This window comes from Rhinatrema bivittatum, chromosome 3, assembly GCF_901001135.1.
Source record: "Rhinatrema bivittatum chromosome 3, aRhiBiv1.1, whole genome shotgun sequence".
In the NCBI taxonomy this organism is placed as follows: Eukaryota; Metazoa; Chordata; class Amphibia; order Gymnophiona; family Rhinatrematidae; genus Rhinatrema; species Rhinatrema bivittatum.
Genome location: NC_042617.1, coordinates 166,584,142 through 166,597,879, shown reverse-complemented (window position 1 = coordinate 166,597,879; position 13,738 = coordinate 166,584,142). Strand labels below are relative to the sequence as shown.

At 45.3% G+C, this 13,738-nt stretch overlaps 1 long non-coding RNA gene across 1 annotated transcript; it reads right to left on the bottom strand.

Moving 5' to 3' along the window:
• Nucleotides 1-370: 370 nt before the first annotated feature.
• On the bottom strand, nucleotides 371-8,900 carry LOC115088711. The gene is made up of 3 exons (XR_003855831.1): nucleotides 8,722-8,900; nucleotides 6,168-6,343; nucleotides 371-1,565 (listed from the first exon to the last, which is right to left on the bottom strand). It is a non-coding gene; the product is annotated as an uncharacterized LOC115088711 (long non-coding RNA).
• Nucleotides 8,901-13,738: the final 4,838 nt, after the last annotated feature.

The window sequence follows — 13,738 nt, the reverse complement described above, 5'->3', positions numbered from 1 at the left end:
GTTCAGAATTAACCACTTAGATCACCTTTGCTCTTCTGTTGTAAAGGGAGAAAACCCCATCACAAAAAATTCACTTTATATGTACATCTGACAGATGAACAAACAGTATACGCTGCTTGCTAGAACAAGTGAAATTGGACGTGTCTGTTTTCTGCAATTCTTGGGTGGGAAATCTGGGGGAATTGGGGGGAGTTCTGGGTGAAGTACTAGAGCAGAGGTGGCCAACTTTTGTCCTTGAGAGCCATATACGGGCCAGGTTTTTAGGAAATCCACATTAAATATGCATGAGATACATTTACATGTACTGTCTCCAATGTATGCAAATCTATCTCAGGCATATTCATTGTGGATATCCTGAAAACCTGTCCTGTTTGTGGCTCTTGAGGACAGGAGTTGGCCACACCTGTACTAGAGGGTCCAGGTGAACTGAAGATGGACTGGGTGAATTGGTGGAGGCATCGGCAAATGAGAAATATCAAGTATGTGTGCAAATATGTTTTTCCAAATAGTATACATTGTGGTGATGCAACCAGTGTTTGCCTTAGTTCCTGCATAGAAATTTGGTAGCCCACTGTAAGACAAGGACTGGTTACACCACAGAGAACATAAGATATGCCATACTGGGTCAGACCAAGGGTCCATCAAGCCCAGTATCCTGTTTCCAACAGTGGCCAATCCATCATAAGTACTTGGCAAATACCCAAACATTAGATAAATCACAAGCTACTATTGCTTATTAATTACTGTAATAGCAGCAAAAGGGGCCTGGGGCTCATTCTCATCTTCCTCTTCTTCCTACTCCCTCCTCTGACAATCTGGTATTTTCTATGAAGAGATAGAAAACAGTGTATCATTCAATTATCTCTTATGCTGCAGGGTGTAGAATGCATGATCATACAGGCAGTTAAAGGGCATTGCATTAGAGGAAGAGCTGCAGTTGATGGTAAGTGTTCCTAGCTGGGGGTTAACCATGTCCTATAAAGGGTAACAAGGCCATAGAAAGTTTCCCAGAGATACAGAATCTTCAGTACACCTGTGATTTAGTACATGATGACCAGATAGTTTTTGGGACTCAGAGGCAGGCTCTGTGTCTGGGTGTTTGGTATTGGGGTGTGCTGTAGATTGCAAGATGTCAAGGGCCAGAATGCTGCCAGTAGTCTATGGGTGTTTGTTGAATGGGAAGCACTGAGTTTGCCTGGTAAGAGTTTAAGGAGTAGAATCTAACACTCTCTGTGTGTTCAGTACCAGGCCTGTGATTGCATAGCAGGTCCTGCTTCATTGCAGTGCTACCCATGACCCACAGAATAGTCACACATGAAATAACTCTGCATGATGATTTTTTGAAACAGCAGCCAGTGATAGGGTCTTTTTGAATGGCAGAACAGTAGTGGGACCTGTGATGTAAGCAGGCCTTTTTGATATGTCCTTGATGATCATGTTATAAGTTTACTTCCTTGATGGTCACTTTATGAGTTTGCTTCTATGCTCCTCTTGCCAGGCATGCATTTGGTCCAGCCACTCTCCTAACTTTGTTCTCAGCTCCCAGGCTTGCTTCTTGAGATAATCTATACAAAGAAATAGTAATATTAGCTAAATGTATCTGAATCAGTGATCTTGACAGGTCCCCAAAACATAATGGGCCAGATTTTCGAACCTACGCGCGGGCGTAGATTTGTGCGCACAACCCGGTGCAAACAAATCTACGCCTGATCGGATTTTATAACATGCATGCGCAGCTGTGCTCATGTTATAAAAACCGGGGTCGGCATGCACAAGGGGGTGCACACTTGTGCACCTTGCGCGCACCGAACCCTAGGGGAGCTCCGATGGCTTTCCCCGTTCCCTCCGAGGCCTCTCCAAAATCGGAGTGGCCTCGGAGGGAACTTTCCTTTCACCCCCCCTACCTTCCCCTCCCTTCCCCTATCTAACCCGCCACCCAGCCCTACCTAAATACCCCCCCCCCCCATCTTTATTATTTAAGTTGCGCCTGCCTCTGGGCAGGCGTAGGTTGCGCATGCCAGCCAAGTGCCGGCACGCGCTCCCCCGGCCTAGCAGGCCTTCGGAGGCCTCTTGCCACACCCCCGCCCTGCACCAGACCGCCCCCGCTCTGCCCCTTTTTTCAAGCCCCGGGACATACGCGGGTCCCGGGGCTTGCGTAAGTGGCCAAGCCTATAAAAAATAGGCTTGGCACACGCAAGAGGGGTTTAAAAGGGTTACGAGCGTAACCCTTTTAAAATACGCCCCAATATCCCTTCCAATTGTCGCCCAATTGACCCAACCATCTCAAACACCACTTATCCCACCCACTACCCACCAATTACTCCCTATCCATCTTTAGTATCGCCTACCCTACCCCCACCACTATACCCAAATTGCCCCCAAATGTCCCAATTTACCCCTAGCACCTGCTCCACCTCTCCCACCCCCAATTACCTTCATTTGCTCCAATCCATCCCTAGCAGCCCCTACTTCCACCCACAACCTCAATAGCCAACTGGCACCATTGAAATTCAGAGGACCTTGGGGCAGCAGGTGAGTGAGAATGCCCTCTTGCCTCTCTGGAACAGTGGACCCCCATGGACAGAGTAAGTGGGGGCCAAGGTGATTCCCGGCCCCGAGAACTTTTTTGAGGGGGGGGGGCACATGGGGAGGCCCAGTTTCATTTTGTTTGGGGGATTGGGAATTGGAAGCCCCAATTTGTTGACCCCAGGGAAGCCAAGGAGGCCTTGGGCAAATCTACATGCTGCTGCCAGTGGATTTTTTCTCTTTTAATTTTCAAAATGAAATAGAAGTAAATGAACATATCATTGGAATTTCTTCCATTTGACTTTGACAATGCTATGAAATGAAATAGGAAATATCGTTAACATTTCCAATTTTGTTTCAAAGTCACATCCCTAATAGAGATCAAGGATCGGTGTTGGGACCGGTCCTGTTCAATATCTTTGTGAGCGACATTGCGGACGGGATAGAAGGTAAGGTTTGTCTTTTTGCGGACGACACTAAGATCTGCAACAGAGTGGACACGCCGGAAGGAGTGGAGAGAATGAGACGGGATTTAAGGAAGCTGGAAGAGTGGTCGAAGATATGGCAGCTGAAATTCAATGCCAAGAAGTGCAAAGTCATGCATTTGGGGAGTGGAAATCCGAATGAACTGTATTCGATGGGGGGGGAAAGGCTGATGTGCACGGAGCAGGAGAGAGACCTTGGGGTGATAGTGTCTAATGATATGAAGTCGGCGAAACAATGCGACAAGGCGATTGCAAAAGCCAGAAGAATGCTGGGATGCATAGAGAGAGGAATATCGAGTAAGAAAAGGGAAGTGATAATCCCCTTGTACAGGTCCTTGGTGAGGCCTCACCTGGAGTACTGTGTTCAATTCTGGAGACCGTATCTACAAAGAGACAAGGACAAGTTGGAAGCGGTACAGAGAAGGGCGACCAGGAAGGTGGAGGGTCTTCATCGGTTGACATACGAGGAGAGATTGAAGAATCTAAATATGTACACCCTGGAGGAAAGGAGGAGCAGGGGTGATATGATTCAAACTTTCAGATACTTGAAAAACTTTAACGATCCAAAGACAACGACAAACCTTTCCAACAGAAAAAAATCAGCAGAACCAGAGGTCACGAGCTGAGGCTCCAAGGAGGAAGACTAAGAACCAATGTCAGGAAGAATTTCTTCACGGAGAAAGTGGTGGATGCCTGGAATGCCCTTCCGGAGGAAGTGGTGAAGTCCAAAACTGTGAAGCACTTCAAAGGGGCATGGGATAAACATTGTGGATCCATCGGGTCCAGAGGACACGTATAAAAGAGCAGGTAGCAAAACACTGCCCGGAGCGGCAGTAGCCACAGAGGCATTCACGGAGCGGGATGCCAGTGGCCAGTGGTAGGTGTCCACCTTCACGGAGCGGAAGGATGGAGGGCTGTCATCTCCCAATTAAATTAAAAAAAACAAAAAACAAAACAGGGATGGGATCCATCAGGACTAGAGGACGCATATAAAGAGCAGGTAGTAAAATACTGCACGGAGTGGCAGTAGCCACAGAGGCATTCACGGAGCGGGATGCCAGTGGCCAGTGGTAGGTGTCCACCTTCATGGAGCGGAAGGATGTAGGGCTGTCATCTCCCAATTAAATAAAAAAAAACAGAAAACAAAGCAGGGATGGGATCCATCAGGTCTAGAGGACACATATAAAGAGCAGGTAGTAAAATACTGCACGGAGCAGCAGTAGCCACAGAGGCATTCACGGAGCGGGATGCCAGTGGCCAGTGGTAGGTGTCCATATAAAGAGCAGGTAGTAAAATACTGCACAGAGCGGCAGTAGCCACAGAGGCATTCACGGAGCGGGATGCCAGTGGCCAGTGATAGGTGTCCACCTTCACGGAGCGGAAGGATGGAGGGCTGTCATCTCCCAATTAAATAAATAATAATAATAAAAAAAACAGGGATGGGATCCATCAGTTCTAGAGGACGCATATAAAGAGCAGGTAGTAAAACACTGCATGGAGCAGCAGTAGCCACAGAGGCATTAACGGAGCGGGATGCCAGTGGTAGGTGTCCACCTTCACAGAGTAGAAGGATGAAGGGCATCCATCTCCCAATTAAAAAAAAAAAAAGAAAAAAACAGGGATGGGTTCATGGGCTATAGGTATTACCAATTATTAGGCTTTTCAATATTTGATGATAGTTAATGTGACTTTCAAGGCATGCTTCACTTTCGGTGCATGTCCGGCATGACTCCCTGCTTCAATGACAGGGGAAAAGAAAAACTGATACTTCACACATTTCCAGCATTGCCCTCTGCTTCATGGCAGAGAGCTATGCTGCCGCTTACCCAACTAATCAAACTTAATATTTCACTTGGAAGCAGCTCCATCACTGCTCTCTACATTAATAGTGGGGGTGAAAAGGGAATTAGAACATAAGGTTACTAAGAGCCAAGAGAAACAGTTAAGTATGAGAAAGAATAAGTGTAAGGCTTGCTGGGCAAACTGGATGGACCGGTTGGTCTTCTTCTGCCGTCATTTCTATGTTTCTATATTCAGCGGGTTTCTTTGGCTAGGTTTGGGATTTAACCAGACAAAGCCATGATTTTACATTTACCATCCCTCACAGTGAAGAAGTTTTAACTGGGTAACTCCTTACCTGAACTAAATTTTAACTGTGTAAAAAAAAAAAGCAGTATGGAGGGGCATTCAGGATGGCAGAACAGGGAGAATGCATGGGAGTGGGACTTAAATTTAGTTGGGTAACTCTGATATTCAGAGATACCCAAATAAATTCAGCCAGGTAACTGACCATGATGGAGAGCAAATATAGTTATCCAGATAAACCTATTTAACTTGTTTCCCACTGAATATCTCAGCTAAAGTTACCCAAGCAAGCACTCTGCCCTACTCAATATTTCCCCTGCATTAGCCTGTTTAAATAAAGATACATTTATTTTTGAATTGCTCAGTATGTCTCCAATGTCAACTCCATCTCTCTTTCTGTCACTCTGTACCCCTCCTCCATGTTTCTCCTTTCTTCCTGGTAGCATGTGAAATGTTTCCTTTGAGGAGGGGAAGGATTGAGGGAGCATGCTGGGGGGGGGGGGGGGTGGAGTGTGGTGGGGGGAGCAGTCGGAAGAAGATCACCATGCTTTTGCTAGTTGCCAGGGTTGGCACTTCAGTCCCCCACAAAAACTATTCCTCATGTTCAAGCCTCTCAGTAACTGGCTAAATAAACCACAGCAAGGACAGCAATGATTTTTGCAATCATGCCAGTACCTTGGAGACTTTCCATTTCCATCCCAGTGCCTTTTACATTGTGAGGTGTGAAGCAATGCTTGAAAAGCTTCTGTAATTTCTCATTGTTTTGTTTGAGAATACATATTTGTATTGTGAATGTGTAGTATGTGTTGGCTGTTATTTATTTATTTGTTTGTTTATTTATTTGCCACGGGAAATATTGTCAAATATATTCATCCTCAAGGGTCTATGGGAACAGTTTTACAGCATCATCTGCAAATAGCATTTATTTTCAGGCTTTCTGCTTAGTTAGCAGAGCCCTCTAGATAGCTTGCAAATTAGAAGTTACCATGTGGTCTGAGGCTGGTAATAAATAAGTAGTGTGCTGTTAGTGAATGTTCAGGACATGGAAGGTGAGCATGCCATGGTACGTACCTTGCACAGGTTAAGCTCTCTTTTCCATATTATGGGGCAGTTTTCAAAACAGCCAGCATAGGTGCAAAGTCCATGGATATCTGACTCAGTGACAAACCAAGGATCCTCCATATGGAAAAGTGCAGCACTGCCACTAAGCCACCAAGCCAGTTCTTGAACCTATGGGTAAACTTTTTCTGAAAAACAGTAAATGCAGATCTATCCATATGTGTTATTTTTCAATCCTGCCCAAAACACAACCTTGGGAATATCTCCCTTATGTATGCACATTGTGAATGCACATTGGAGGTCAATGCAATACCATGCACAGCAGCTAGCGCACGGTTTAATGCGATTGGATGCACGTTTTGGATGCATATCCATAAACCCGACACAATATGGGGATTAGATTGTCCAAAACATGCGTCCAAATCACTGCATTGCTAATAGTGCTCATCACTTGTAAATTCCATGTACATGAGGCTAATAACTAATCCCTGCGATGCAAAAAATGTCCTGTATGGCCAATGTGCCCATTGCAACGTGGCAAATTTTACGCCAGCCCAAGGCTGGCATAAAGGTATGATACTAAGTAGGAGGAATCAAATAAAGCAGATTTAGTTAAAAATAAATTCTGGATGCCCAATAGACACACACAAGATACACAGTTCAGGCCGTAAATCTTGTGCATGTCTTTGCCGGTAGCGGGAGAAAACGGACGCTCATTTTCCCAAACTGCTTGACAACCACCTCTTCTATGTACTAATGCCAAGGAGGTGCTAGGGACACACAGATTTTCCCTGGCACCCCCTTTACTTGTGCAACCCCTAATTTAAATATTGCATTGCACCCCCAGGAGAGGTAGCTGGGTGCACGTTATGATAATGGGCACTCAATGCTGGGCACCTATTTTCTGAACACAAATATTGCATCGGCCCCATTGTACAAACATGTGCACGCATTTGTGAACTATGTATGCACCTTGAGCCAGACTGAGGAAGGGCAGATAGTTAATTTAGCTGGGAAAATCACTATTTAGCATTGCAAATGGCTTTGAAAATGTCCCTTTCCATCTACTAGCAATATGTCAAGGAGATTTAAGACTTTGCACAAATAAGAAAAAAAAAAAAGAAAGGACAGGAAAGGAAATAGAGCCCTGCAATACAACATAATGTGGGTGTCACCCACAATCAAACTTGGGAGAGACTTCTATTATAAAGGAAAGCTTTCAACTGATTTGGATCACAAAAAATAAACACAAACATATTATTACAAAACTTAATCAAGCTTTTACAAGGATGTTTTAGAAAAAAATCAGCATCAAAAGTCAAAGGATCTTGGCAATAACCTGATTTGTTTAAAAGATTAATTGAATTTGTTTCAACATCTTGCTGATCAACTAAAGGCAAGAAGCCAATAGAACTTAACTTTTTCACATTTTTTCCCTCTGGATGTCAAAATGTGTTACTAATGTCACTTCTTAAAAAAAGATCCATTGTTAATTGCTGGCTCAAAACTGATTGAGCAGCAGGTAGCCTGACAGCATTCTTATGTGCTCCAATTCTGTCTATTTCAGTCAATATAATTCCTCTTGGTGAACTGTCTCCAAATGGGTTTGTTTGTCTTGCGTGTGCTGGGTGCAAATATCTGCACTTACGCCCATAAAAGCATGTATATGGGTGCACAGAAATCTACTCCGGTATTTTATAACCTGTGCGTATATACTATGAAGTCAGGTTATAAAATATATACAAAATATAAGCGGGAATATGCACGTGCATGAAAAAAACCAAAACTTACAAATACACTACTGCGCTTATCTGGACAAGTTCCAAGTTATCCAGAAAAGAATCAGTTCTGATTTATCCGGCTAAGTAGCGGAAAAACCACTAATTTATTCGGCTAAAGTCAGATGGCAAGAGAAGTGTAAAAAGCACTACTTATCCAGCTATCTGTCTTAACTGGATAATTAGCACATTTTAGACTTATCCAGCTATCTGACTTAGCAGAATAAGTGGCATTTTAAAACTTATCCAGGTAAGTAGTGGCTTTGCAGGTACCTAGTCAGAAAATGTCGTAGCTTGTCCAGTTAACTGTTGCTGCTTAGCTGGCTAAATTTAAATTTAGCTGGATAAATGTTGATTTCAAGTTTTAGCTGGACCATTTGGTCTTTTTCTACATCACTACTATGTTACTATGTCATTATTAGGTATATTAGGTCATTGAAACTCTCCTTACTCCTCAGCCTCTACTCATTTCAGCCAGACCCCCCACCCAGTCAGTATTACACTTTTAAGACATTTATGATCACTCACGTGAGGAAGCTGCCAAATTTACATGCAAAATTGCTTCTAAAATAGCAACTTACTGGCATAAATGTTGGCTCCCATCCCGGAATGCCCCTGGCTTGACCGGTTTCTGCACACACAAACATACTCTTGCATCCTTACTTATGCGTGTATCTTAAGGTTTATAAAATGGCATATTTGCGATTATACGTTGTTTTATATGCGGACCTGCTAATTTTTACATGCGCAGCTTTTGAAAATTCACCTTCTTAATCTCCCAAGTTTACCTGTATTGTGCCAAACAGAGCTTCTTTCTGGAATTCTTAAAGAGCAATGTATGCAGACAACGTATCCGAGTCCACTTGGAAGTTCTTTATAATCAGGCTGGTGGTGCCCAAAGCAAATGGGACTGTTTCTGGGCTGTCTCCCAGTTTTTCCTGGTCTGTGTATCTCTCGTACGTATATAGCTTTCTTGTTGCTTGTCAGTTCTAAAGCTAGGAGACCTTTCTATTTCCCCTTAATCCCTTCCTTGTTCAATACAGTGCTCTTTTGTTTGGCAAATATTTAATTTTCTTCAAGGCTTATTGAAAGGCGGCAGTGGAGTCTGAGGTTCCTGTTACCTTCTGTAAGATTTCAACTGTGTGCTATTAATTTGCACACTTTTTTTTTCTTTAGAGGGGGCAGTTCAAAATCTTAAAATGTGGCACCCTATGGACGAAATGCTTGTAAAACTTAGAAGGCAGGTGTAATAAAGTGCTTTGCTATTACTAGTACCTTGTACAGAGATATTCCATGAACTTCATTGAATTCTTTTTGTAAGTGCAGCAAGGTGAAATACGTTATAAACTACACTTGAAGAATACATTACCAAAATAAGGCCTAGATTTATCATTCTATATTTATAACAGAATGATGAGCCGCAGCAAAAAAAAAGGGGGTGAGGGCGAAATTGTGCAGCTGGCTTCATTACGGCGGTAGGTTTTTGCCTGCCGTGCTTGCGGCTGGGCCGCACAGTTTCGCACCCTTAGCATCACGGGAAAAGGTGTAGTTATTTCCTGCAGTGCTGCCAGCGGTAATGTAGAAAACATTATCGCTCGCAGCGCTACTGGGACATAACTCTGCCCAAACCCTGCTCATACTCCTCCCCTTCCCCAAATTTGCAATGTGCCACCGCGATACCGGCACATCATGGTTTGATGAATAACCCGGTCAATCAAATAGAAACAAGATTGAAATTTAAATATTGCATATGTAGAATTTCTAATATGAACATAAGGCTGGATTTTAAATAATCCCCGTGCGTAACCCCCGTTATGTGCACAAGAGCCAGGCCTGTGTGAAGGGGCGGTCCGGGGGGCGGAGTGGGCATGGCCTAGGACAACGCCATTCCTCGCTGTTCTGGAGCCTCGCGCACCGGCCAGCTGCCAGTGCGGCAAGTTACTTCAGGTCAGGCCCTGAAGTAACTTGCAAACTCGAAGGTAAAAAAAATTTAAAAATGGGTTTTAGAGGATGGGAAGGCGAGGGGAAGGGGAAGGGAGGTTAGGGTAGGGGGTAGGAAAGTTCCCTCCCAGTCCGCTCCTAAATTGGAGCGGACTGGGAGGGAACTGGGGAAGGCCCCGGTGCGTTGCTGCGCGAATGTTGCCAAAATCGACTCCCCCTTGTGCGCTGCCCCCAATTTAATAACATGCGGGCACCGGCGTGCGCATGTAATAAAATCGCGCGTTCATGTGTGCGCTCCCAGTAGCGTGCGCACATGGGCACACGTGTATTTTTCTTAAATCTAGCACATACTGTAGATACACTTAAACTTCCTATGTAACAAATTCTGTTACAAAATATTTTTTGAAATATCATATTATATTGCCACAGGACACAGTGGGGTAGATTTTTTAAAAAAGCGCAATCGCGTACTTTTGTTCGCACAGCAGGCGCAAACAAAAGTACACAGGATTTTATAAGATACGCGCATAGCCGCGCGTATCTTATAAAATCCTGGATCGGCGCACGCAAGGCTGCCGATTTTGGGCAGCCTGCGCGCGCCGAGCCGCGCAGCCTGCCTCCATTCCCTCCGAGGCCGCTCCGAAATCGGAGCGGCCTCGGAGGGAACTTTCTTTCGCCCTCCCCTCACCTTCCCCTCCCTTCCCCTACCTAACCCACCCCCCCCGGCCCTATCTAAACACCCCCCCTTACCTTTGTCCCTAGATTTACGCCTGCGAGAAGCAGACGTAAATCTACGCGTGCCAGCAGACTGCTGGCGCGCCGTCATCCGACCCGGGGGCTGGTCCGGAGGCCTCGACCATGATCCCGGGCCGGCACCACGCCCCCGGTCCCGCCCCCGAAATGCCGCATCATTCGGTCCCGCCCCCGATACGCCCCCGACACGCCCCCTTCAAAAAACCCCGGGACTTACACGCGTCCCGGGGCTCTGCGCGCGCCGGCGGCCTATGCAAAATAGGCGCGCGAGGGCCCTGCTCGCGTAAATCCGGGCGGATTTACGCGAGCAGGGCTTTTAAAATCCGCCCGAGTGCCTTCTAGTTACATAAAGTTGATAATATTATGTCAAATTTTCATGAGATACTGTCACCTTTGCTGTGTGACCCTTCCATATCCATCACACCACAGAGAGTATATTCTGAATATGTGAACAATTTACCATTAATCTCAAGCCAAGTAAAAGCTTTGAGCCTGATTTGAAGTGGATGAGAAATACAGATTTTCTCAAAAAAGTTTTCAAATTCTTCTGGTGGAGAACTAGAAAACCAGATATAGAGTCACAAAAACTCAAAGCAGATCAATGAAATCCACTTTTGATGTTCTAAATAGACCGGGTTCGAAGTTGGAGACTGGTTGGAACAAGGAGAACCAGAGTAGAGTTGGTGATGACAAGGCAAGGAACAGAGCCAGAATCTGGAGACAAGGTCAGGCAGGCAAAGGTCAAGATCCAGAGGTCAGTCCGAGGAGTGGTCAGTAAATCAGGGATCAGGTACCAGAGGTCAGACGAGATCAAGGCAGGCTGAGGTCTTGAGGCAGCTGGCAGGCAGGCAGACAGGTCAGGAGCAAGCTGAGGTCAGTACCAGTAAGATAGTCTGAGGGTACTACCTGGGTAGATGGACAGACGAACACAGGAACAAGCAGGATGCAGGAACTAGGATGCAGGAACAAGTCAGGAACAGAAGCACTTATGTAGGTGAATTTTAAAACCTGCTCGCAGGAGGGGCAACCCAGTTTTTCCAATGTATCTACCAGTTTCCTCTATTAATAACGAGGTCTTCATGATCCCCCTGGTTCTTCATCCTACATGCCCCCCCCCACCCCTTGACCCAGGCACCTCATTCTGTCCTGTAAGGCCTAAAAGTTAGTATCTACAAACTTGCTCCTCATCTGGAGCAGCTGTAAAGTTACACTGATAAAAAGTTGACGTGCACCGAGTTCTCCGATTTTAAAATACAGAGTTTCATGCGGAACTGTTTGCCCCACACCAGAATGCCCATTCTCCGCCCATACGTATCCTCTTATTTTTTATGTATGCATAGGTAGATACAAGCGTACTTTGCGGCTTTTTAAAATCTGCATTGCTCATGCACACTCACATATACACATATGTGGTAGTGAAGCGGAGGCTTGATATACCAGGAGCTATTGACGTCATGCGGTGGGGCCGCCTCCGAGGTTCCCACCATGACGTGTATTTGAACATAGGAGATGTGCACGCATGTGCCCTAGGAGGCCATGAGAGTGAGCATGGCGGACTGGAACGCCCATGCTAGGTTGCAGATGCTGAGACCCTCGGCACTCGGCACCAGAGGCAGCCATCTTGCCCAAGGAGAGAGAAAAAGGAAGAAAAGAGGTAAGGCAGAGTGGTCGCAGCCGTCTGCAACTGACAGACGCAACCCTCCCCCCCCCCCAGTCACCTCTCTTGGACACCCTCACCTACCCTAAGTATAAGTACTAGGCCTGCACCCTCCCTCCAGACCCCTCTTTCATTCCCTCAGATCTAATAAAGTATGCTGGAAGCAAGGTATAATCTTACCGGCTCTTGTCACTCTAGTGCTGCTTCCATAAAAATCAGTGCTAGAATTGTAAATTACTCACTGTTTACACATCCAGTACTAATGCAAGCAAAAACAGTGGCTAACTTACACTTCCAGTAATAATTTTTACAGAATCAGCCCTGGAGTGCCAGAGGCGGTAGTGTCCAGGAAGGGGGAGTCTTAGGGCTTGATTTACTAAGGCTTTTCTCCCATTCTGTGTCTGTGGGAAAAATGCTTTGTAAATGAAGAACTTAATTTTATATCTAAGACTGGAAGAGAGGTTGGGGGGGGCCCGACCTGTGGACCATGGGACATGATTTGGCCATGTTGGAAGGGATTAGGGGGTGGGGGTGCACAGTCTCACAGGGGCTTATCTGAAATTGGAGGGGGGGGGAGGGAGAAATCGGGCCACAGGACCATTTACAGCTTTTTAAAAAAAATATTATGACATCATTACTTAACCAGTTACTTAACCAGTTATCCAGAAGGCTGGATAACTTTAGACCTCTATGAAAGAGATCTAAATTTGTCTGGCTAACTTATCCCTGGATTCATCATTCCACTATAAATATAGCAGAATGTTCGCCCGTGGCCAAAAAAGGGGCGGGGCAAAAGTGTGCAGCTGGTCGCATTGCAGCGGTGTGGTATTGTACCCCGTGGTTGCGGCCGCGCTGAACACTTTCACCCCTATAGCGTGTAAAGGTGTAGTTATTCCCGGTGCTACTGCCGGCAAAAATGTGTGAAACATTATCACCCGCAGCGCTACCAGCCCCTCATTATTCAAAACCCCGCCCAAACGCCTCCATTTTTTATTTTAATTTCTCATTTAAATATTCAAATCTCGATGAAGTAACTAATGCACGTGATAAGGCCCTATCGCGATTTGATGAATTGCATCTTAGCCAGTTATAGTTAATAATCGGCTAACTTATCCCTAGATTCACTAAGTCGCAATGTTTTGTTCGCAGGTGGCGTCCCACTATGGCGGGGAGGGTGTCGCCATGATAGCGGGGCCCCTCCCATGAAAAAGCATCTTAGATAGCAGCTTAGATAGCTGCTTTTATCCGATGACACTGGCCCTTTTTGGTCCAATAAATGCTGTGACTTTTGACCTATTTTTGGCTTTGATAAAGGAAAGCAACCTTCCTTTTAATTTGTATAATTAGTTTCGTCAGCTTGGAGGGGGGATATGATAGAGGTGTTTAAAATCATGAGAGGTCTAGAATGGGTATATGTGAATCAGTTATTTACTCTTTCAGATAATAGAAAGACT